The 23,211-nt window shown below is 36.1% G+C and overlaps 1 pseudogene; it reads right to left on the bottom strand.

Moving 5' to 3' along the window:
- Positions 1-1,581: 1,581 nt before the first annotated feature.
- On the bottom strand, positions 1,582-12,806 carry LOC149024399 (putative F-box protein At5g55150; annotated as a pseudogene).
- Positions 12,807-23,211: the final 10,405 nt, after the last annotated feature.

Raw genomic sequence — 23,211 nt, 5'->3', positions numbered from 1 at the left:
TCGATCTACTTTTTAGTTGTTACTGTAGAGTGATTTTCCGTTACACTCTACATTTGATTTATTCTATTGGTATCATTTTTCCGCACTCTGATTATATTGTATATTCTTTTGAATTTCATCTTGATCTCTCAGTTAATATAATTAACATTGATTTTAGTCTTGTTCTTGATTATATTATTGTAAATGTGGGAGGTTGATTTCCTCGATATTGATCTTTGGGGCTGTGAATCACACACTCAGGTATACCACATAGGGTATCGGCTGGGTGGATGTGACATGCGAGGCTGAAGCTTGTAGAGGAGGAGAAACCAAGGTGAAGCTTGATTCCAAACCGCACGGAGGTACACCGAGACCCGAATCCTGGCGGAATCATTGGAGAAGGTGAGAATCCTTCAAACCCTCTTCTTTAAACATAAGTTTGTGGGGTTTCTTTACATTAAATGTTGGATTTTGGTAGTTGAGACATGTTATCTATAAGGAATGCTTGTAAATAGTTTTATTTATAATTCCTGTTAGTTTGTGAGTGGTTTGTGCGAATTTGACTCTTAGAGATGCCCGCAGGCACTCGCGAGAGCAAAAATTTGGGGCTTTTCAATTGAGAATGAATTGGGTCAAATAGATGATACCATTAGGACCCTATTACTGCAATTAGACATTCCCAAAAGTTTTGTTTCGATTCGACTTCAAATCGGTGGTGAAATAATGATTTTCACAAAAACTAGGTTAATAACACGGGTTTGAAACCATATGACAGATTGGGTTTTTGTGGGTTGATTTTGGATATTTTTTGAAACTCAATTAAGTTATAACTGATGTCTATTATTTCTCTTATATGATTAGGATTATTTTGAGTATAACCATTGACACTTGTGAGCGAATTTGTGACTTTGAAGAACAAAAATCAAATTGAAAGTTGAGGAATAAACTGATCATGTCTTGTATGTTTAAGTATTGCTATTTTCATTCCATTAATGATATAAATTGCTTTAGTTGATATTTAAATCAGAATTATGATTTTGCACATGAATAAGAACCCATAATCTCTTTTGCCCATGGGAATTTGAGCTTTGGTTGCTTTGATGGTAAGAACATTTGTTTCCTTCTGCTAGCATTTTCATCTCCATGGGCTGCAACCCACCCAACTACTTATATCCAGTTCTATATCTTTGGATGCCTAACCTATGTCTCTTTGTTATGTGTTGTTGTTTATTATACCAGCCTCCATCTAATCTACAGAAGTTTTTGATCGACTTAGGGTTTCCTAACTCAAAATAAAAAAATTTGGTGACGTTTTTCAAAGGGCAAAATAGGAACTCTAAAAGAATATCATTCAAAATGATAGGTACAAAGCACAAACAACTGATAATATTCTCAACACACAACCATCCCCTCTACTCATTCAGTCACACTCACATGAGTGTAGGATTTACATTCATAGAGACTATCCATATAAGGCAGAGGCAATGTGGGTTTCATATTCATGTGAGTCTGACTAGATGAGTAGAAGAGTAGGTTGGGCAAAGAGAATCTCCACTATATATTTTCATACCAGTAATCTGACAATTATGGTTACACAAAAGTTCACAAACCAATGACTAAACCAAATGAAGTCCCATAAGACCCTTGATGTCCCTTCAAATAATTATCATCCGTGAAATAAATACAATTCCTCTTAACCCCTGTTATTGGATACTCGTCACAGCAAAATTAGAAAGAAGAATTCGACCCTAAAAGCAACAAAAACTTGCCCAAACTTCTAATTTCAACCCACAACTTGCTGCTCAACTCCAGCCTGAAAATGGTGAATTGTGTCGTTCTGTAAGCAAGAAATACACCATCATCAGCATACTCTACTTCTCTTAAAACCTGTAATAACTCACTAGAACATTCAACCAAGTACATCTCTCCATATCATTTGTCCATAGGAGTAGTTGTGATTAGTGTAGTCTTCAAATGGGCACCAATATCACAAGACACAACAAACCCTACATAATTTATGGCATAACATTATTCCTTATAGTATATGACATCAGCAAAAAATGTCAATTCATATGGTATGGTTGTCCATGTTTCATCCCCAACTCTAGCAAATGCCAACTTATCCCAATCCGAATTAATGGCCACAGCTATATAACTAGGGTTCGAAAGATTAGATGATAATGTAACTTTTTCTATGAATACATTATGCATTTCTTTTGTGGTGTAACCTTGTGATAAATAACCCTCTTGATCTTGGAATATTATTTGATGTGGAAGCCTAAATTGGACTCTGGTAATTGGATTAAACATGTCGACCAATAAGCTTTCATCTACCATCACCAGCCACCCTTTAGTAGATCCAATGCAACACTTTGCATGAGCTTTAGGTAGCTTTAACTCAAGAACCTTTTTGCTAGATAAATCGTAAAAGCTACGAATCATGTCTTCTCTGGAAGTATAAGCCATATATCAGAAAATGTTGAATGGTGGTCTAAACCCATAATAATGGATTGCCAAGATCAACAAACAGTGCTGAATCGGGCAAAATCTAGGTAACAAGGGAGCTTTGCCTCAATAATCTCAAGGAGTTCATCCAAAATGTTAGACCAGTTAGCCTCATTGCACTTCCGATTTCTTTCAAAATTATATGCACAAGGGGGGAGAGAGAGTTAGACGCTTCAAATGAAGGAAAGTTTGCAACAACATAACCCAATGAATAAGCATGCCATATATGTTAGTAAAACAAATGTGTAATCAGTTTCATAGACTAACTCTTAACAGTACATAGTTCCAAAAAAAATAAAAAAATGGAGAGATTGCATGTTTTTGTAACTCAAGTAATAGACTAAGAATTTTAACTTCATTTTTTCTCTACCTCTTATCTAATCCATAGAAGATATTAAGCATAAGTGCCAAAAAAGTCTTCTAAATAATTTGAAGGTGAGTTAACGATAATGTCATCCTAAAGAGTTGTCATTTTTCCAACAAATTTAGTTGCAAACGTAAAACAAGAATTCATGAAATCTTACGAAGCATCTTACTTCTCATGAGAGAAAAACAAGATAGGTAGGTGAAATTAAAAAAAAATAAAAATGTCCCTATTATTTCAAATTGAGATCTTGCATTGAGATTTAATCCCAAACAAATTTCAAAGGCAGCCCAACTTGATTGAGTCATATATCAACTTGAGTGCACCGAGACAGCCATTTTGCTCGTTGTTGGCTTTCTAGAGTTGCCATATTTTTACCCTTTTTCTTGTAGATCCTTGCTATGACAAGTTTGCATAAGCACTACTTGGATTGATGTATGAACTTTGAACATGTGTTTTGTTTAAAATAGAAGAACATAATAGTTTCAATATTAAGTATGAGAGGTTTTGTATGAACATATAATACAACTTTAGCCATTTCCAATTTGGGGTCCAAAACAAAACTTCCATTTTTGCATGAACATATAATACAACTTGTTATTTTACAAACGTCCGCCTATACCTAATCGTATTTGTTTTAAAAAAGAGTTTTTTTACAGTGACCCACTTTGTGGGATAGAACTCTAAAACCTTGCTTTAGTGCCAAATATTACAGGTGGCCCACTCAAAATTACACATTCCATATGTAATAGTTTGGGCTTAATTCTCTTAAGTCATTCAACTTTTAAAAGTGAAATGATTATAATGCCCTTAGGGACAGTGTAATAACCGAGTTACCCTCCAAATTGAATCCTTAGTCACCCATTTTCTTCCTACACCTTGTCAGACACCGCTCGCCACCACTAGAAACCACTACATCCCTTCCCTCTACCAACCAATGCCCTCACCTTCCCCCCTCCCCCCTCCCCCTGCCAAAAATCATCCACCATCCTCTTTAAACTCTCTAGCGTTATCAACCCTCTTTCGGGCTTTGCCAACAGTTGAAATCCACACCAAAGTTCTGACACGAAACTTTCCACATCAAGTTGCTCCTGCTGGTTACATCATTGATAATGGTTTGTCGTTGGACCTAATTTGTCCACAGTGAGGCTTTTGAGAAGCTTCCTTGAGTCTCTTTGTTTCAATTCCAATCGTCTATTCGCATTCTTCCTCTTGTTTTGGTCATGTGAACAAATCACCCATCATGGTAGTAGATTTCTGCCATGGGGTGGGGAGAAAGTGGAGGTAGTGGTTGTCGATAGGGGAGAGCTGTGTTGGTTTCCAGCGAGAAACTGTTATGTCTTCACCCACCTAAGGGTTGGGGCATGGGAGGGTAATTCGATCATTACACTATCCTTAAAGGCATTATGGTCATTTTACTTCTAAAATTTAAACAACTTAACAAAATCAAGCTCAAACTGTTAACTGTGGGTAGTCTATATTTTGAAATGGCCACTTGTAGTCTTTGACAAGGATAAATATATATTTTTTTCTATTTTTAAAAGAGTTTTTTTATTGGTGACCCACATTAGAATAAAAAAATTTGTGGAATTTTTTTTTTTTTTGCATAGTGGATAAGAAAATCGAGTAAGTAACCTTTCCAATTGAATGCCTCTAGTTTGAGTATGAATTAGTATTTTCGAGGACTAAAAATCTAGAAATGGATAACCACCTTGAATGTCCTAGCTAGCTTGATGATCCTAACCTCGTCAAGCCGGGTGACCTTGACTCCAACTATAATCTTGATAACAAAATAATAAGGCACCGTTTGTTTGCTGGAAGGGTGGGAAAAAGTTTGAAAAAACAAAATTTTCCTTGAAATCCCAAAAGTGTGGTTTATTTGGTTTATAGGTTGGAAAAACGAGCAGACAAACTTCCTTAAATTAAGGAAGCTTGTTTGGTGAGGTGGTAAGCTAAAATTTCCACTCTATGCCTTTTCAAAACCCTATAAAATAAATGAAATTTTGTGAAAAAGTATGAAAAATAGCAAAATGGGACCCACATTTAACGTTTTTCTACAAAATCTCTTCCTTTATTTACCTCTCCCTCATCCAATTACATATGGAGCCCACATATATTTTTTTCTGACCCCACGTTTGCAAACAAACGGTGTCTAATAAAAGAATTTACAATTTCATTTATTGCCCTACATTTACCAAACATATCGATGAATGATAAGATTGGGCTGAGTGAAGACAACTAAGTTAGACACAACAATTCCATGTTTGAGTAGAGAACTCCACTATTCATTAAGAAGTAAAATAGTGTATTGAGATATAGATTCCCTCAACTGCACCGTGGAAAGTGGCCAAGCCATCACTGCCTTTAGTGATAGGGCCTTATTTGCTAGGGAATGAGCGACCTTATTGGCTTCCTTCGAAACAAAAGAAAATATGTAGTTTTCAAAATTAAAAAATTTGAACTAGGGTTTTATCCATATCACAGTCAAAATGTCAAGGAATATATCATTTCGTTAGATTTTAATCATCTCTCTGCTCTTCACTCCATTTTGTTTATAAGGATCATTGAGCTTCAGATTTGTCTACTTTACAATTACCTGTCATAATGCATGAAAGATCAAGAAATGGATTTGAGAATTAAAGAAAGTAATAAATGTAATTATTTCAAGCACTGAGACCCTTCTAATATTAATTTGATATTATCTCCTTTCTATATATTTGATATGGAGAGATTATGATCAGACCGGGTTCATACTGGTCCGACCCTCGACCCCGGTCGAGACGGAGAGATCCGACTCGCTCCCGAGCGAACCGGATCCGGAAGATGGCTTGCTGAAGAAGAAAGCTTATTCGGCTGCAAGCGTGCCCTAATCCTACTTATGGATTAGGGTAATCACCCTAATGATGGCAGACTCGAATTGACGGCTGCGGATAATCATTATCGAAGGGATAATCATCGCATAACCTAAAGGTTATCTCAGGAGTCCTCTACTAGCCCAAACTAATAGAAGTCTATTGCTCAACGGATCTAACTGATAAGATCCAACGACTACCCAAAGAAGGCTCAAGTGCATCCAATGAAGGAGATTCGAAGGTACACTCTATATAAACCTCACTACCATACAAGGTGATGGATCAAAAAAAAGAATACTATCTGAGACTCAGGTTCAGATACATACTGATAGACCTAAACTATCAGCGATCTGCTATCTAGATCACCCTTCCCAGTTCTTCATTCCTTAAGCTCTGCACTTCTAGCAGAGCCGTTTGTGATTAAGTTCATCAACTGACTTAGCCTTCGGAGGTGGACTCCCGACCCCAGCGGTCGGGCCACATCTGACGCTTTCGTTTTGCAGGACATCACGAGGAGATCTAAGGGCTGAGCAGATTTTGGACGCATCAATATTTAAGCTTGTTAACTGTAAAAATGCAGACAGACACACATGTATGAAGTCAAGAGAGAGATATGTAATTATTATTATTAAAAAAAAATTAAAACTTTTCGACTCTCTTTGTTGGTTAGTGTTTTAGGAGAAATGGATGGAGCTTTTTCAAATTGCTAGAATTTGGGCAACTTCCATTGGGTCACTTCAATTGGTAATGTTACGTATTTGTTTAACTTCTTCCTCTTGTGGCTCTTCCCTCATTAACTACCAAGTTTGTTGGATTGCAAATTAGCTTCAAATCTTCACAGGAGAAGTTGTAGCTTGTGAATGTAAGTTCTCCATGGAGGATCAGAGAAGAACAAAGTATGGAGAGTGAAAAAGATATAAAACAACAATATATGTTTGTACCCAGAAGCTACGAGTCATTTGTTAATTCAGTCAATGTTGTGTCTGAGTAAAGTCTTCTGTCAATTTAAGAAAACTAAAAATGTTGGAAAGGAAAGGAAACACAACATTTGTTTTGTTAGGTTCTCAATTTTCTGTAAATGTGTAGAAGGTCCTTGACAAGTAGAAAATTGAATGGAATGATTTCAAGGTCTTCCACCATATAAATCAACTTGCAAATTTACACCATTATACTTGGGGAAAAAGAATGGTTGAAAGCCGTCGTCAGTAGTTTCAACACAATTGAACATAATGATCATTATGGATGACAATAGTATTAATATTAGATTCAGAATGATGAACAGAGTGTTGTATTGAACTCATACACAGGACAATAGCATGCAAAGATACATTCTGAAAGTCATAGCTTAACAATAATATAATGAACTACACTATGTATGAATATGGAGTGTATGCAAACAACTGTTTTTCTTATACTTATATACATTTTAAGCAGTACTTCTCAAGGAGAAGTCATTACAAAATCCAAATAAATAATAACGTTTAGTATAGTTCAAATATTAAACCTAACATGAAAGTAGACTAATTAGTTAATTACTATTTCTAAATTTGAGAAACTCTTTTTTGTGTTCTCCTTCATTTAATCTAAAATTGAAAAAAAAATAAAATCAAATATTGAGAAATACCTTGTAGGTTAATAACACTAAATATTATATTCTTCAAACTCTAGTTAAGTTGTATTGGATATTATTATCTTATTGTCCTTGTTGAGTTGTATTTGTATTAGCATTAACATTATCTACCTGTTGTTGAGCTGCAAGAAAAAATAGTTTGACATTAGAATAGAATTCAAATAGCATACCAAATGATTTGATGATTAACTAACCATGTTCAGTTTCATGAGTTTGCAAATCTACCATAGTAGGAAACACATTGAAACATGATTGAAACTCAAATTGCATTCTTCAATGACAACACTAGTTGTGTTGCTTCAAGCCACTCTCACTAACAATACCTCTGTTGTGCTAAATGCATCTAAAGCTAGCCAATTTAACCTATTCTTACTCCCTCTTTAATAAGTCTTCTACTTTAGTCAATTTGATTATCTCATTTCTTAGTATCTTCTTTGTTTCTTTCCCAAGACTAGAGTATAAATAGTACATTTCACATCTTGAATCCTTATATTCATCATATGAATTTCACGTTTTTGTTAAAACTAATTAATGCAAGTTGAATGCAAAATTTCAATATTTTTTACATGAAAATCATACCCCATAAAAGAATGATTTTATGCATGAATACAATCATGCAAAAATGTTCTGTATAAATTTTTTTTTTGGGGTAAATTTTAGTTATACATTCATTCCATAAGTTTTATAGGGTTTTTACTAGTGATAGATATAAGGCCACTAACAAAAAAAGTCCTATATCAGTAAGGTTGTCCACAGTATGGTATCAACAATCATTCTAGCCCTTTTACTGAAATACTTTCACCTAATATTAGTCCCACCTATGTAAGTTCCTATGAGGGAAAATTTCAGAATGGTTCATAACCATAAGAAATTTTCCAGAAGGTGGCTACCCTAAAAATTTGTTCTAAGTCTCTAACCAATGGCACTCCCTGTTATCATCTACTAACCACTATTAAGACCATTATACTTAGGGAATAAGAATTATTGAAAGCCGCTATTAGTAGTCTTAACACAATTGAACACAATGATCAATATGGATGACAGCAGTATTAATATTAGATTCAAAATGATGAATTGAGTGTTGTATTGAACTCATACACAGGATAATGGCACGCAAGAACACATTCTCAAAGTTGCAGCTTAGCAATATTATAATGAACTACACTATGTATGAATACGGAGTGTATGCAAACAACTGTTTTATTTTTTATATTTATATATATTTTAAACACTACCTCTCAAGGAGAAGTCAGTACAAAATCCAAATAAACAAGCATAATGTTTAGTATAACCAAAATATTAAGCCTAACATAAAAGTAGACTAATTACTAAATTACTATTTCTAAAATCCATTTGAGCAACTCTTTTTTGTGATCTCCTTCATTTAACTTGAAATTGAACAAAAACAAAAAAAAAGTTAAATAATGAGAAATACATAGTAAGTTAATATCACTAAATATTATATTCTTCAAACTCTAGTTAAGTTGTATTGGATATTATTACCTCATTGTCCTTGTTGAACTGCATTTGCATTGGTATTAGCATTATATATTTATTGTTGAACTGCAAGAAAAAATAGTTTGACAGTAAAAATATAATTAAAATAGCAATACCAAATGACTTGATAATTAATTAACTATGTTTAGTTTCATGAGTTTGTAAATCTACCATAGTAGGAAACACATTGATACATGGTTGAAACTCAACCTGCATTCTTCAATGAAAGCGTTGATTGTGCTACCTCAAGCCACTTTCACTAACAATACCTCTGTTGTGCCAAATGCATCTAAAGTTAGTCATCTATAATCTATTCTTATTCACTCTTCAATAAGTATTTTACTCTAATCAATTTTCTTATCTCCTTTCTTAGTAGCTTTTTTCTTCTTTCTCAAGACTAGAGTATAAGTAGTACATTTCACATCTTGAATCCTTATATAAGGATTCGTCATATGAATTTCACATTCTTGTTAAAACCAATTCATGCAAGTTGGATGCAAAATTTCAATATTTTTTACATGAAAATCTTACCTCATAAAAAAATGATTTTATGCATGAATACAATCACGCAAAAACGTTCTATATAAATTTTTTTTTTTTGTAACTTTTAATTATACATTCATTACATAGGTTCTATAAGGTTCTGATTAGTGATAGATATAAGGCCACCAACAAAGAAGTCCTATATCAGTAAGGTTTTCCACAACATGGTATCAACAATCATTCTAGCCCTTTTCCTGAAAGGCCATCACCTAATATTGATCCCACCTATGTAATTTCTTGAGAGGGACAATTTTGGAATGGTTCATAACCATTAGAAAATTTTCAAAGAGTAGTCACCCTAAAGTTTGCCCTAAATCTCTAATCAATGGCACTCCTTGTTGCCATCCACTAGCCACCATTGATACCATTATACTTGGGGAAAAAGAATTGTTGAAAGTTGTCATCAATAGTTTCAATACAATTGAACTCAATGATAATTATGGATGATAACAATATAAATATTAGATTCAGAATGATGAATTGACTGTTGTATTGAACTCATACACAAGATAATGGCAAGCAATAACACATTCTGAAAGTCGTAGCTTAGCAATACTATAATGAACTACACTATGTATGAATATGGAGTGTATGTAAACTACTATTTTTCATGTACTTATATATATTTTAAGCACTATTTCTCAAGGAGAAGTCATTACAAAATCCAAATAAACAAGCATAATGTTTAATATAGCTAAAATATTAAACCTAACATAAAAGTGAATTAATTACTTAATTACTATTTCTAAAATCCATTTGAACAACTCTTTTTTGTGATCTCCTTCATTTAACCTGAAATTGAACAAAAAAAAAAAAAAAAAAGAGAAATACCTAGTAGGTTAATACCACTAAATATTATATCCTTCAAACTCTAATTAAGTTGTATTGGATATTATTATCTCCTTGTCATTGTTGAGCTGCATTTGTATTGGCATTAGCATTATCTACTTGTTGATTTGCAAGAAAAAATAGTTTGACATTATAATAGAATTAAAATAGCATACCAAATGACTTGATGATTAATTAACCATGTTCAGCTTCATGAGTTTGCAAATTTGCCATAGTAGGAAATACATTGAAACATGGTTAAAACTCAAACTGTATTCTTCAATGATAGCGGTGATTGTGTTGCCTCAAACCACTTTGACTAAAAGTACCTCTATTGTGCCGAATGAATCTAAAGTTAACCATCTTTAACTTATTCTTACTCCATCTTCAATAAGTCTTCTACTCTAATCAATTTGCTTAATCTACTTTCCTCCTTTCTTAGTATCTTCTTTGTTTATTTTTCAAAACTAGAATATAAGTAGTACATTTCACATCTTGAATCCTTTTATAAGGATTCGTCATATGAATTTCGCGTTCTTGTTAAAACTAATTAATGTAAGCTGGATGCAAAATTTCAATATTCTTTGCATGAAAATATTACCCCATAAATGAATGATTTTTTGCATGAATATAATCATGCAAAAATGTTCTGTATAAATTTTTTTGGGGGTAAATTTTAATTATATATTCATTGCATAGGTTCTATAGGATTTTGACTAGTGATAAATATAATCCCACCAACAAAGAAGTCCTATATCAGTAAGATTTTCCACAGCATGGTATCAACAATCATTCTAGCATTTTTACTGAAAGGCCATCACATAATATTGTTCCCACCTATGAAAGTTCCAGGGAGGGACAATTTTGGAATGATTCATAACCATTAGAATTCTTTCAGAGAGTGGCCGCCCTAAATATTTGTTCTAAGTCTCTAACCAATGGCATTCCTTGTTGCCATCTACTAGCCACCATTCTGACCATTATACTTGGGGAAAAAGAATGGTTGAAAGCCGCCATCAGTAGTTGCAACACAATTGAACACAATGATCATTATGGATAACAACAGTATTAATATTAGATTCAGAATGATAATGTAGTGTTGTATTGAACTCACACAAAGGACCACACAAGAACACATTCTGAAAATCGCAACTTAACAATATTATAATGAACTACACTATGTATAAATAGGGAGTGTATGCAAACAACTATTTTTTCTATATATATATATATATATATATTTTAAGCACTATTTCTCAAGGAGAAGTCATTACAAAATTCAAATAAACAAGCATAATGTTTAGTATAGTTAAAAAATTAAACCTAACATAAAAGCAAACTAATTACTGAATTACTATTTCTAAAATCCATTTGAGCAACTCTTTTTTGTGATCTCCTTCATTTAATCTGAAATTGAACAAAAAAATTTAAAAAAAATCAAATAATAAGAAATACCTATTAAGTTAATAACACTAAATATTATATCCTTTAAACTCTAGTTAAGTTGTATTGGATATTATTACCTCCTTGTACTTGTTGAGCTGCAAGAGAAAATAGTTTGACATTAAAATAGCATACCAAATGACTTGATGATTAATTAACCATGTTCAACTTCATGAATTTGCAAATCTACCATAGTAGGAAACACATTGAAACATGGTTGAAATTCAAACTGTATTATTCAATGACAGCGTTTATTGTGCTGCCTCAAGCCACTCTGACTAAAAGTACCTCTAAAGTTAGCCATCTTTAACCTATTCTTACTCCTTCAATAAGTCTTCTACTCTAATCAATTTGTTTAATCTCCTTTCCTAGTATCTTTTCGTTTATTTTTCAAGACTAGAATATAAGTAGTATATTTCACATCTTAAATCCTTATATAAGGATTGGTCATATGAATTTCATGTTCTTGTTAAAATTAATTCATGCAAGTTGGATGCAAAATTTCAATATTTTTTGCATGAAAATCTTACCCCATAAAAGAATGATGTTTTGCATGAATACAATCATGTAAAAATATTCTGTATAAATTTTTTTTTTGGGTAAATTTTAATTATATATTTATTACATAGGTTCTATAGGGTTCTGACTAGTGATAAATATAAGGCCACCAACAAAGAAGTCCTATATCAATAAAGTTTTCCACATCATGGTATCAACAATCATTCTAGCTTTTTTACTGAAAGACCATAACCTAATACTGGTCCCACTTATGTAAATTATTGGGAAGGACAATTTCGGAATGGTTCATAACCATTAGAAATTTTCCATAGAGTGGCTACCCTAAATTTGTTCTTAAGTCTCTAACTAATGACACTCCCTGTTTCCATCTACTAGCCACCATGAAGATCCTACAAATGGCCATGACATTTTGGAGAACAAGGACAAGAGATCCATAGAAGACTGTGGATCAACCTTATACAACATAAATCAGGATCAACTCCAGCATACAAGAATCAAATACACAATGGGGCAACATATCCACTGAGTGTACCAGATTGGATTGACCCCGAGCTGATAGATGACTACTAGAAATCTTGCCTGGTGCATGAAATGATGTCTTTGTTTTTCTTTTATCAGTCAAAGTTAACATGTCAACGCAATCCATTTTCAAGAAATGATTTTCACTTTCATCATTGATTCAACATTCCAGTTTGTCAAAAAATAAGATAAAAATGATTCATCGGTGATGCCCCTAATTGCACTACAATGCAAAATGCATGCCAATCCACTACCATTGATCTTTCCGCCTGCGAACTTTCAGCTCTCTGTGAAAGAAAAAAAACCCTAGGCACCGTCAGGAGGCGGAGAGCCTCTCTCTCCATCCGGTTTTTCTGTCTTAGCCTCTCTCTTTGCCTGTCTCCGCCTCTCCCTTTCTCTCCCCGTACCTTTTCGCCTCTTTTTCATCTCTATTTGAGGCTCTCTGCCTCTCTCTCCTTCTCTTTTTGCCTCTCTTCGCCTGAGGCTATCAGTCTGTTTCCGTCCATTTCCGCCTCTCTCCACCTCTATTTTTCTCTCTCTTTTTCAGTATAAGCGTTTCCTCTGCATCTTCCTCATCGTTTTTTCTCTTTTCCATCTCTTTTTTCTTTTTTTTTTTTTTATCTCTGTTTCACTGCTTAAAGCTTCCGGTTATATATAAAAAAAAAAAAAAACAGACCGGTGGTTGATGCAAGCTTTGGTCGTGTAATTCTACGGATTTGGTGTTTTTTATGCAAGATTTTGTTCGTCTTCTGCTGGTGGTGGTATCCATGTTTGCGGTTTCAAGATGGGAGTTCAGAAACAAGATCCGATGCCTTTTGCTTCAACAACTGAGTTGGCGCTTGTGGCGTGTTATGTCTTCGCCTTTGTGGTGTGCTCTGTTTTCGCTCTTGAGGCGTGTGGTATGTAAGCCCTTGTGGCGTGTGGTATGTCAACCCTTGTGGCATGTTCTGTCTTCGCCTATGAGGCGTGTTCTGTATCCGCCCTTGTGGGGTGCTCTGTTTTCTCCCTTGAGGCGTTTGGTATGTAAGCCCTTGTGGCGTGTTTATGTCTGCGTCGGTGTCTGCCTTTGTGGTGTGTCTCCGCAGGCGGTGGTGGTGGATATGTTTATCATACCCATTATGTTTTTCTGGTTCTGTGGTTGTCACAACCAGTATTCTGAGGGTTTATTGGGCTCGACTCATCCCTTAGCTTTTGTTTGGTATTTGTGTTTGTATTTTTTTTCAAGTTTATGAATGAAATGTTGAACTTTTGACCAAAAATACAATGCAAAATGTAGTTCTTCTTAAGTTGGATACATAGAGAATGGTTCGGATTGGGCAGGCACCATATTTTGCACCCAAATTCGACACAGTAACCATCTCATGAAATGGCATACCATATGACCACCCAATCGCTCATTAGGCATGGCATGTTAGCCTGTACATCCTCCTGTTAGTCCATACTTATTCAGGACTTCCTTTTCCATGTAGCAGCCTCCACTTCGGCTGAAACCTGACATGTGAACGAGGGGCTATGTGATCTACTTATTAACCAAATCTCAATCCCGTATGACTTGCCACAGAACAGAATAGGCCTGCCAATGGGTTACTCCTTTCTCATAGGCCCAACTTTAAACCGGCTTCAACAGCTAAATAATAGTGAAGGCACAGATTGGGTAGACAAGTATATACCATTAATGCCCCGCCTCCCAGTCCCATATGACACGCAACTGAGCCAACCAGTTAATCCTTTCTGGTTAGGCCAATTAGAAAGCCTACTCCCAAGAACTTTAACTTTATATAAAAAAGGGTGCACTGCCAGTTAGGGCTGCAACTTGGCCGGGCTAGGCCTGGCTTTTGCAATCCCAAGCCTAGCCCTATATGTTTGCAATCCCAAGCCTAGCCCTATATGTTCTAATTTGACCCTAGTTCAGGGCCAGGGACAATAGGGCCAAGGATTATTGTCCCTGGCCCTAAGCCCTACAAGGCCAAGCCAAGCCCATTCCCGCCCTAATTGGCCCTAATTGGGCTGGGTCGGGATGGGTTGGCCTTGATTGGTCCTAATTGGCCTTGACCCTGACCCTGGGTGGCCCTAATCCTGATTAGCCCTGATTGGCCCTATCCCTAATTAGCCCTGATTGGCCCTGTCTCTGGCCCTAATTGGCCCTGACCCTGATTAGCCTTGTCCCCGGCCCTAATTTGTGAAATCCCCCAGATTTCTACCCCTTTAACCCGTGGTTTTAAGACCGAGAACCTGGGCCTTGATTCGGCGACAATTGTGGACCATTCAATTCCAGCCCGAAGGATTGGAAATTAAACAAATGTTGGTAGATGACCCTTATAATGACTCAAAAACTCTCCTAGAGTTTAAGTGAAGAGAGAAGATTAGTCTTGATAGTGTAAAAAGGGTAATTTTGGAATATCTGTAGATCAGTGATGGAGAATCCGATTGACTCAAATAAGATATCAAATCGAAGATCGTTGAAAGACCTTTCCAATGAGCCAAAGATCATCAAAATCGGAGTTCGTTTGGGGGTCCAATCACGAGCCAGAAGTTTGAGCCGTTTGGGTGAACCAACCCCCATCCCATTTTCTGTTTAGGGGCAAAATTGGAAATTCGGATTTTTTAAACCCTATTTATGTTTTATCTCATCCGTAAACACATTTTTGGAGGCTAGAAAGAGGCGGAGGCTTTGGAGAAAAGGAGAAACGAAAGAGAGGAGCGATTTCCATTCTTCCGAAGGTGTCTGTGATCTGAATCTTTGCAAAATTGTTAGGAAAGGTTAGTTTTCTTTAATCCTTCTCTTACTCACAATTTTGTGAGTATTTTCTCTCCTTTCTTTTTGAGGAATCTTGAAAGGGAAGGTTATTAGGTATCTTGGATGCTTTCCTTTATTATTTTAATGTCCCTTCGTAGTTTGTGGAAGTAATATCTTTTCTCTTCTATTGAGGGATCGGATCTATGAAAGAGAATAATGATAGGTACCCTAGATGCTTATATTTTCTTATATTAATGTTTCCCTTGAGTTTGGGAGTAATGATTTATTCCCTTGCAAAAGATTTTAGAATTTGACTCCCCGGGTCACACACGGGTGATTTATGAGAGTCAAATTTGGGGCTTTTTGAGATGGGTCAAATTTAATAAAATTGAAGGAACCCGTAGGATCCTTTTGTTTCCAATTAGATTTTCCCAAAGTTTTGCTTCATTATAAACTTCGAGTTGGTGGCGAATTAAAGACCATTCACTAGTGAGGTTGAGAACTACCCTTTTTAACCTAGTTTTCAGATTTGGGTTTTTGTGGGAAGATTTTAAGATATCATTTGAAACCCAAATTGGCTCTAATTTGTGATAATTATTTCTTTTGCATGAATAGGTTAATATATCTTTAGTCACTAATTTGTGAGAAGGAATTATTGATCAGTGGAGGAAGAATAAAGTAAAAGGTGAGGAATATACTTAACTTTATATTACATGTGTAATGATGTCAGTTACTTTTCATTATTGATATCTTGTGGTTATTTTATGTCTTTTGTTAAATATGAATTGCTATGATTTATGTTTATTATTACTTCTGATGTTGCTCCTTGCTTTGAAATCTATTATTGTTGTTATGAAATGGAATATGATTGTATGAGAGGAGAAATATTATTATTTCTTCTACCTTGTATTTTCTACTAGGGTTGTGGGTTCACCCATTGCCCTAGTGACATTATATGATTGCTTATATTGTGGTTGGGAATGGGGAATGCCCTTTTGGCATTTCTGCCATAGGATACCAAAGGAGGCGGTATGGGACGCATTCCTATGGTGCCCTTGGCTCTTTCCCAATTACTAATTTACATATTTAGGGCATGTCTAGAAGTGTTTGGTTAGGTGACCTCATGAGTACTACCCTTTCGGCAGGGGTATTGAAGCCGGTTAACCCGTGATGTTAGTGGCTGGGTCCTGTATGTCAAGCAGGCCCACTATCATCATAGAGAGGTAGGGTTGCATATAATTGATAAGGGCTCATGGACACTCAAGACCGATGAAATGACCCGTGAGAGGACATGGAGATCATCCTGTCCATTATATGTGGATGACCACTGGGTTAATGAATGGGGTCCAACAGATGCCTCCATTGAGGATTCCATTCATAGGTGGGAAGGTATTGAACCAACAGAGCACTAGGCGTGAGGGGAAATATCCGGACCATATGTAGTACGAGACCATATGACTTTGCATTGGGCCTAGGATTATCCTTGACACGCGCCAGATCTTATACCAATGGTGATGTGAGAGAGTGGTGACCTAATCCCCAACCATGGCTTGACAAGACTTTACACAACAACCGCGGAGAACCCAACAGACGTGCATCAGAGCCGTGAGGGAAGAGTGATGAGACCACCCAAAGAAGACTGATGTGTGACTTAATGCGTGTCTACCATAGAGACTTCATGATAGAGTTAGGAGCATAATCATTCACATATCATATCATTGTCATTAATTACATTATTGATATTCATGTTATATGTGTGGTGTGGAATCTTGAGAATGAATGTGTGATATGATGTTGAGTTGACCTCACTGAGTTCTGTTGAACTCATTCCTTTTATATGTCTTTTTTTTCTTTTAGATTATGCTGCAGGTTATGAGGATTTCTTCCAAATGGAGGATGCGTTACCAACATATCTTCTTGAAGGAGTGATTGAAAAAGAAGTGGACGCACATGGAGCTTCATGCCAGTATCAAGACTATTCTTTTGGGTGGGATTCCATTAGAGAACTAGTCTAGTTTAGTTTTCCGCTGCGTTGAAAATTACTCTCTTTTCTTTTCAAAACTCTGATGTTATACCTTTTATTTTGAAGTAATGGATGACTGTAACCATTATTTCGATTTTGATAATTTATTACTTGGACTTGATTTATTCTTGTCCATTTAATTATGCTATATCATGTTTTGTATGGATTTGTCACTGAACCTAGATCTTGCGGTGTATCACCCCCACGGGCATTCGGGTATGACCGGATCCGGCTGGGTGGGGTGTGACATAATTGACCCTATCTTGGCCCTAGCCTTAATTGGTCCTATCCTTGGACCTAAAATATAAAATGTAAATTCATAAAAAATAATAATAAAATATCATAAGTAAAATAAAATTCATAGAAATTTAACATGATTCAAGCTCATACAAAATGATAAAGTAGTCAATAAGTTGATAGTGTTGCTTTAAACATTAATAAATTCATACTCCATAATTCTATAATGATCTCTGAAAGTCTCTCATTGCTTTGATGATGGAAATTGAAAACCTCTCTCATTACTTTGGTGATGGAAATTCAAAACCCCTCCCATTGATATCCTTATTTAACAAAAAAAAAAAAAAAAAAAAAAAAAAAATCAAAACTTTGTTAACAAGTAAATCAACGATAATTTAGTATTGATATTTTTTCGTAATAACTTTGTTAACAAGTAAATCAACGATAATTTAGTATTGATATTTTTTCGTAATTAAAGAAAATTATATTTTAGTTACAAACATATAGGTATATGTCCTTAGTAAAATTTTTTTTATCTGAAATATTACATTGGAGGCAAAAGAAAGATGTCAATATTCATGATGAGAAGTTAGGGTGTAGATTTGTTATATATTAATTCTCTATATACTAGCTTTTATTATTTATAATATATTATCCTGCCTTTGTCCAAAAAAAAAATCAATGATTTTTTGGAACTAAAAATGACTTAGTTCGAAAAATAAAAATTATCTTAAAAATAATATAAAAAGTGAACTCATAGTCTAATATGATCAAAATGACTGAAGGTCAAAGTCGAGACTTATAGTTATATCAATGTTAATGTGAAGATTAGGGTAAAAATCTAATACATGATCAGGGTTAAATTAACATTAAGACTAGAGCCAAAATTAAGGTCAAGATCAGGATCAGGCCAAAATCAGGTGGATGCTTACTACATAGGTAATGAAGATATAATTTATTTTTATTAATTTTCTACAAAACATGATCATGTTTTTAAAATTTGACACGTGTCAAATATTCACCAATGTGGATTATAATTAATTTCTCACCATATGGGTGGAGGGTCCAGACTCAAATCAGGGCCAAAATCATGGGCCTAGATCAGGGCCAGGATCAGGGCCAAAATCAGGGCCAAGATTAGGGTCAGAATTAGGGCCAAGATCAGGGCCGAAATCAAGGTCGAAATCAGGGCCAGAATCAGGGCCAAGATCAGGGTCAAAATCAGGGCTAGAATCAGGGCCAAGATTAGGGACGGGTTGGGATGGGCTGGGCGGGCTAGAGAGTAATCCCAAGCCCGCCCTTGGACCTAGTTCAGGGCCAGAATATTTTGGCCCTAACCAGCCCTTAGGGCCAAAATCTTTAGCCCAAGCCCTATTTGGGCTCAGGGCGGGCTTAGTGCGGGTCAGGGCCGCCAGGGCCAAACTTGCACCCCTACTGCCAGTATTACGGTTAATGTGTTCTCTCTCATATGAAGACTCATCGCACACCACCATGGTTACCAACTGCTAGACTGTTCACAATGTCACTGTGCCTAATAATAATGCATCCTGTTTAATTAAACCAAAATTTCTCTATTTTCTTCATTCCACCCCTGGATCTGCTTTATTTCCTCTCCAACCTAGAAGTAATGTCTTATGGGTTCATGGATTTTCTGACTCACTAGTTATGTGAAGTTTGCCAACACTAATCGACAGGCCTATCCATGCACCACCTGGAACGAGATGGCATTAAAATAACATTAACACAACAATGAGTACAGTTACACTTCAAGTGAATATAACCACAGGAATGTGAATCTATACCTTAATTTGGGCCCCTGCAACTCTCTTTCTCCCTTTAGGTTGAGAAGGGGAAGGCATGTACTGAAGGTGGCAAATGAGGGATGCAAAAAGAATGGAGACCATCATTGCTGCCTTGAAATAACCTAGAAGTATAATGGACTTACAGAGAGGCTGTTCATGAGAAGATACTCAACATCCTCAACAGATAGTTATGTGCACTTTGCAATGACCATGTGGAATAGTTCGGTCTCTGGTGGACGACTGCAGCAAATAATTAAATCCCACCATAAACATCAATAGTTAATACAAGAAAATGCATTAAATAATCAACTTTGGACCGTTCAAATCATAAACTCTACTTTCAATTGATGCAACCTGAATATTTCCATCAAGTGAAGAATGTTGATCTTTTCCAGTAGCTTCTTCTCATTCTCTACTGTTGTGAATAAAATATCCTAATTCCGATTCAAGGCCAGCTCACTCCGGTTTTAAGTGATATGATCAATTTAAGATGATAAAACAAAGCCATCAGTGGGTCCGCCCAGAAGACAAATAAAGGTCTGATCATGACCATCCAATTCATTATGATGATCCGACGATCATAGTTAAAAGGAGATCAGGCGGGAAAATCTATAAAAGGAGACGACATACTCATTCAAAGGGTAAGACACTCAGATCTATTGAAACTCTCGTTCTTTCCTGATTTCCCCCATTAAAGTTTTTTAGGAGCTCTCAAAGAGCATTGAAACCCTAATCTTTACCGATCACTGATTAGATCGTCGGAGACGCGACGCTAATCAAGATGATCGGCTCCGTTTCTAACAAATTCCCTATTTTACAGGGAATGAGAGTCTAGCTCAGTTCAGATCGATTCAGATCAATCCAGATCTGATTGGTTCGGTGTTAGATTCACGGTCTAAGGATCACAGCAAAATCTGCACCAACATTTGGCGCCGTCTGTGGGAAATCAGCTTTGACAGATTCAGAACAGAAGTCATGGCTCAATCACCTAAGTGAGAAGAAACATTACCAGTTGAAATGGCGGAGGCTAGTCAGAGAGAGCCGAGAAGGATTAATCCAAAAAGAAAGACAAGAGAAATGATGCCGACACTACAAATTCCGACCATGCAAACTCAGCAGAAACAGAGAGTGACAGAGGATCACTCACCTCATCTTGTTGAAATTTCTGAAAGACAGGAAAAACAGCTCGCAGATACACTTGTTGCTTCTCAACCAGAGCTGGATCCAAATCAAATCACTGCTCGATTTGAAAATATGCAGCATCAGATCCTCAAAACACAAAATCTGATGAGGTCGGTCATAAAGCAAGTTGGAGTTCAACTGGAAGGAAGAGCTTTGATCTCACCTGCTGGAAAATCTCGTACTCTTTCTCGAGTTGAGGTGGTCTTTGACCAAAATCCTCGAATGCAAGGTTTGAGAGAAAGCCAGAGGAGATCAATTCTTAGAGAAGGAACAAAAGAGAGCACGGATCCAAGCTAAATTCCTCTGGAGCTGGAAGACCAAATATCATCTAAGGATGATTGTCTAAGTCAAAGACAAAGTAAGAAGAGTAAAACTCTTGGGAGTCGAAGAGATAAAAAAGAGAAAGAAAAATTAGAAGACAATAGATCTGAAGTTCATGGATTTGAAATCAGTAAGAGGTTTCGCATCCTAAATGATCAGATTCAACGATTGACGAACAAAGACAATGGAGAAAATGTGGAAGAAATGATGGATCGAAATCCGTTTTCCCGAGATATTATGTCAGGAACATTACCACATAACTTCAAACATCCAGTATTCACGATGTATGATGGAAGTGCGGATCCATTGGAGCATCTGGCTCAATTCAACTATGTTATGATGTTAGTAGGAAATTCTGATGTTATGAAGTGTCGATCCTTCCCGTCGTTGCTAGACCCTAAAAGGTCTAGCAACGACTTGGTTTTTCAGTCTACTGCCAAACTCAATTGGAAGCTTCAGAGACCTGACAAAGATTTTCCTATCAAGATTCCAGAGCAGTATGAAAAGTAGCAAGACGGTGGATAACCTAGCAGCAATTTGCCAGAAGTCAGGGGAATCAATTCGAAGTTATATGAAGAGATTCAATCAATAATCAATTCAAATAAAAGACCTAAATGAAGCGGTAGCTTATAATGCTATGTTCAGAGGTTTGACTGATGATCATCTGTTAGAGTTCTTAATCATGAACAAGGCAGCGAACATTGCAGAACAAACATCATGGTGTAATCAGTATGCTAACATGAAAGATATCCTGTAAGTCAGGAAGGAGATTGATGGTGATGGAAGTAAAAGGAAAGAAGATGGAGCTCTATGATCTGATCAGAGAGATTAAAGAAATAACAGAAATTATCCAAGGAATGGCTCTGATCGTCAAATTAGAAGGGACGTTTCGAAACCATTCCCAGAGAACTATACTCCTCTGAATACCCGGAGGTCAGAAATTTTGATGCGAATTCAGCATCAGGGTTTTTTGAAGTGGCCAGCACCAATGATAGAAAAAGCAGAGGAGCGAAATCCAAATAGATACTGCAGATTTCATAGAGACCATGGTCACGATATAGATGATTGTAGAATTCTGAAAAATGAAATTGATCGATTGATCAATCAGGGGTGACTGGATCGATATGTTCAAAGGCAAAATGGGGGACAACGAAGGGATGTTGCTGATCAGCCAAGGAGGTGGAATAATCAAGGACAAGGAAGGGAGGACCAGGCAAAAAGGGATTTTCAGCCTAATTCTCCAGATGAAAATACCAAAGGTCAGGAAAACCAGAGGGTTCAGCAAAAGCAATCTCCTGTTATGATCATATTGGGGAGTTTGGACTTAAATTAAGTTTCAAAGTCTAAAGCTCGTGCCAGGTATGTCAATTCTGTTGAATCTCATGTTATTCCAAAAGAATTAAGAAGATGAAGGAAATAATCTTCACAGAGGAAGAGATGAATGTAATTCAAGAACCACATGATGATGCGATTGTGGTTATCATTGAAGAGGCAAACAGAGACATTCACAGGGTTTTAATTGATACGGGGTCTTCTATAGATATCATGTCTTATGAGGCCTTTTTACGGTTGAAGTTGGATGCTGTGAAGATAAAACCTTGTGGAACAAGATTGTTTGGGTTTTCTGGAGAGTCAACTTCGTAGAAGGGAACTGTAGAATTAACAATAATGTTGGGACCACATCCACAAACAATGACTACAATTACTAAATTCTTGCTGATAAAGAATTTTTCGGCGTACAATATAATTCTAGGAAGACCAACTTTGAATTCTATTGGGGCCGTGATTTCAACAATACATTTGAAGATGAAATTTCCAATTGAAGGCATTGGAGAATGCAGATCTGACCAGAAAACTTCAAGGCAAAGCTATACAACGTTTTTGAAAGGTTTGAAATCACAAGGTAAAGCTCTTGCCCTAAATATTGAAATTATGGACAATAGGGATGAGGAGAAAATTTAGAGAGGAGAACCAGTGGAAAAGTTGGAGAAATTCTCTTTCGATCTCAAAAATCTAGAAAAAGGGACCATGATTGGAGCTGATCAGACCAATCAGGATAAGATTTTGTCGTGATGGTGAAAAAGCATAATGGTAAATGGAGAATGTGCGTGGATTACACTGATTTAAACAAGGCCTGCCCCAAAGATTGCTATCCTTTGCCACAGAGTGATCAATTAATTGATGCCACTTCAGGTCAGCAAATGTTAAGCTTTATGGATGCCTATTCGGG

The sequence above is a fragment of the Hakea prostrata genome, chromosome 2, assembly GCF_041222555.1.
Source record: "Hakea prostrata isolate BN-2017 chromosome 2, UWA_Hpros_2, whole genome shotgun sequence".
Lineage (NCBI taxonomy): Eukaryota > Viridiplantae > Streptophyta > Magnoliopsida > Proteales > Proteaceae > Hakea > Hakea prostrata.
Note: the sequence above shows the minus strand (reverse complement) of the source record. Positions and strands in the feature narration are given on the sequence as shown.